The sequence below is a fragment of the Colobus angolensis genome, unplaced genomic scaffold, assembly GCF_000951035.1.
Source record: "Colobus angolensis palliatus isolate OR3802 unplaced genomic scaffold, Cang.pa_1.0 Scaffold642, whole genome shotgun sequence".
NCBI classification, from domain to species: Eukaryota; Metazoa; Chordata; class Mammalia; order Primates; family Cercopithecidae; genus Colobus; species Colobus angolensis.
The window spans coordinates 207,480-211,588 of NW_012120066.1; the positions used below are offsets into that span (position 1 = coordinate 207,480).

General features: G+C 41.0%; 1 gene segment (V, D, J or C); it reads left to right on the forward strand.

The window, feature by feature from the left end:
• LOC105527720 overlaps positions 1 to 4,109 on the forward strand; it is a 14,448-nt gene that overhangs the window by 9,900 nt on the left and 439 nt on the right.

Sequence of the window (4,109 nt, forward strand, 5' to 3'; positions counted from 1 at the left end):
ACACCCTCAAGTACACAGCCATGATCATCCCATGACTTGGTATCTAGAAGACCCCTGCACTTTTAATTTTACCTCTAATATTAGACTCCACTTTATCACATGCAGACACAGCAGAATATTTGAAGACATTGATGTGTTATGCTGAAAAATATAACAGTTCATAAAAGTCTACTTCCCATCACAGCCAGGGTTTACTGCTGAATAAGGATCTGCCATCCTCTAGGTAGGAACTATAATGGATGGCATGCCTTGTTAGTAGTTATGGGATTCAATCCATCTTGTGAAAAATGGCAGCATCTTCTTCTTTTATAAGATTAAATAGTATTCTATTGTGTGTACATACAACATTGTCTTTATCCATTTGTCTATCTACTGACACTCAGATTGTTTCCATATCTTGGTTGTTATTAATAGTGTTTCAATAAACATAGGATTCAGATATCTTAACAAGATGGTGAGTTCATCTGCTTTGGGTTTATTTCTAGAAGCAGAATTTCTGGTCATATAATATTTCTAGTTTTAATTCATTTGCAGCCTTTATAATGCTTTCCATAGTTGTGAAAATATAGAATGATATAGCCACTAGGAAAAACAGTTCCAGCTTTGAGGTATGATCCATAAACAAATAATGTTTGGTTATGGCTCTCAATGAGAGTTTCTAATAAATATGATAGAAGTCAAGAAAGTTTCTCACCTTAAAGCAGGATGAATGTGCTCCCTTATTCCCTTAAAAGCAAAAGATTTGGAGCATGCATGATGGAGGCTGTTGGCAAGGTTCAGAATGATAGCATAAGATGAAACTCAGTTGGATAAAAATGGTGAGTTTTCATTCACAGACTTGCCAATTCTAAATATGAAACCATGAAGTCAAGTGAGGATCTAGAACGTGTTCACTTGAAGCATCAGCACGTTCTCAAAGGCACCTACTGCTGCATCACAAGGGCGATGAACTTTTGAAACCAGTAAAGTGTGAGTTCACAGAAAGGGATAAAGTTATCATGTTTAACATGAGATTTGTTTAATATGCCAAAGACTTGTACAGATTAATTATACACAAATATACACCGTGTGTTTTGCATACCTACATGTCTAGAGGATGATTCTCTTAGGGAAATTTCTTCAGGTCACAGAAATCTGTGTAAGTTGTAAGTCCCACTAAAAGTCTATCTTTACAAGTACTGGTCTATTTTTCAATTAGGGAAAATTATCTCTCTGCTGGAGTAGGCTTCCAATTTTGTAGGTTTTTTCGTTGTTTCTTAAGGTTTAAGACATGAACCAAAAAATTGGAGATTTTTTGGAGTTTCATGGCTGGAGTTCACAAGATCTCAGGAAACCACTTCTTTGTTGCTTTAGTTTGAAAGACTAACGTCCTAGGAAAAGAAGCTTCTGTCTAACCATGATGAGCTCATTTTTTCCGCATACCATGAAGTTTGAGACCCCATTGTCAAGAATCATGAAAATTTTACGCTCCAGTTTACTGAAAATCCTGACTCTTGAATTTAATATTGATTGGCATTGAGAAAAATGTTTCATTCTTGGATGTTTTCTAAGTTGCTGGCCCAACGTATCAGTGGACTGAGAATCCTCCATTAGCTCCCTGTCTGTAGCACTGAGTTGACTGACAATCAGAGTCATCCATGAAGAAGAGTCCTGAGGTTCATCAGATACTTGTAGACACTCAGGTGAACCAAAGGAATTACCAGAATTGAGGGCTGTCAGCCATTTGCACATCACTAGGAATAATTGCCATCAAAGTGTAAAGGTCTACATCACTCAGAATACCCTGCATGACAGGCTGATACAAAAAAATCCAACCCCACAGAGGCTCCACAGCAACCCTTACAGTTCTTTCAAGGAAGAAATAATCTCCAAGTTAGGTGAGTCATTACAGATGTTCTGAGCTACGGTAAACTTTGGATTAGGACCAGATTTGTCTGAGTTCAATGGGATTATTATACTCAGCTGCTGGTCCTATACAGACTGAGTATAGATAATTTAAATGAGCCTGGCTGTGTGATTTTTTATATGAAAATCTGAACTAAATAAACATAAAGAGCATGTGTGGACTAGCATGAGGGTGAGAGATCCTGGGGGCCCCACCCCCCCATACTCTCATCGCCCTTTCCTCCAGGAACCTCCAGGTTCTCAGGGTGAGAATCCACATAGATCCCTGCATGGCTGTATTACCAGGAGACCAAATCTCTGATAAAACACTGATACCTTCTTCAGGCAGACAACCCATTTTTACATCCTTATGTATGTGGGAAAAGGTAATCCATCCCCATTACAAGCCCATACCTTCAGGCTTCCTTTATCATGAAAATGGCAAAAATTAGCCGAAAGGGGCACATTTACGAAAATTTTCCTGTGATGTTCTATCAAGAAAAGAGCAAAAATGAGCTTCACATCTGGAGACTTCCTGTATCGGGCACCGTCCAGAGAAAGAAGACCACGACAGCATTAAGATTCATCTGTAAGAACATGTAATGCTTCCGTGTTCCACACATTACGTCTCACCAGTTTAGTCAATATGGATTAAATATGAGAGTATGGCAACACACAAACTCTATCTGAGGAGGAAAATAGGATAAAAAATGTTCAGGAAAATAGAGCAATTTGAAATCTCTGACAACAGCAACTTCAGCACCAAGGAAATGATTTCACCCTCATTGCCTCAAATTTACTTTTCATGGGGCGTCTGCAGGGTTCCAAAGTGAGACCAGGTGGATTCAATGCGCATGCACTTTCCAGGTGTCCACTTGTATTCTGTTTTCTTCTGTTTGTAGAAAGTAGACACATTCTCAGCCTTAGTGCCAGTGTAGCGGGTGCTTTCCTTGACATGGGTACCAGAAAAAAAAAGGAAAAACATAGGGCCGATTAATGTAAAAATTGGCCACTGTGTGTGTGTGTGTATGTTATTTGAATACTAGAGTTGGAGTTGGCTTCTATCCACGTGCACCTGCACCTGCAGGTATTCTCAGGTGCAATAATCAACTGCAGGACCCTAAAGGAAATCACGGTCCCCCCAAATTCCTGAAAAGTATTTGGGTTCACCGTATGTCAAATGATTCAGTGCCTCTGGAGCTCCAGGAAAGGGCTCCCCAGTGATGCATGAGATCTTTTCTTCAGGTCTCCCTCTACAGTTCTCTGGGTTTCCTGAGACCAATTCAGTATTTCAAAAGATGATGTGAGAAGCATGTTGTGTCACTAAAGGAGAATTCTGAGCCAGGGCACAGCCACTTCATACTGGGCTAGAGACACTGGCAGGAATATACTCTCTAAGTTCAGACAGAAACGCTCCTGCTGGGTAGGGGCTGGGTTGCTGGGGGCGCTCAGGATAAACCCAGCACAGGCTCCCACCCCAGAGCAGATGCACAGGAGGCTGGGGAGGGGTTCCTCTCAGGGCCAGGGACTTCCTTTAAAAATGTCTAATAAAAGAATTTCACAAGGACTTCTGATGTTTGTAAAAATATTCCATTCAATTGTGAGCATTTATCAAACTGGATGTTGTAATGAGAACCACTTTCACAATGGGGAATTCAAACTCTGCTAGTTATCTTAATAGTAAGGAGTGGAGGTCAGGAAAAGCTTCTTTCTTTTAAATCAGTGCAATTTTTGGACAAACACACTCATTCCCAAAATAACGCATTTGCATATTAATGTCTAGAATTGGTTCAAGTTGCCCCTGATTTATTCAAATGTGGGTTCAAAGTGAGGTGCGTGCCCTGGGGGAGCTTGTTCTCCAGTGGGGGAAGCTCTGTCAACACAGAGTTCAGAGATGTGTAGGGGATGCATGGCCTCTAACAGGACTACGACTTGAACCCTCAGCTTCTACAATTGTGTCATCCATGTGTCATGTATCTGCCCTTTTTTATACTAGGTCAGGAATTGGGATATTAAATAACATCCTTCATGAATATGCAAATCACTGAGGTTAATACAGATAACTGTGCCCTGAGAGCATTACCCAACAACCACACCCCTCCTCGGGACCACACCCCACCAACAGCACACCTCCTCACCATGGACAGGACCTACAGGCTCCTCTTCTTGGTGGCAGCAGCAAAAGTTAAGGGGCTCCCCAGTCCGAGGACTGACAGAGAAATCAG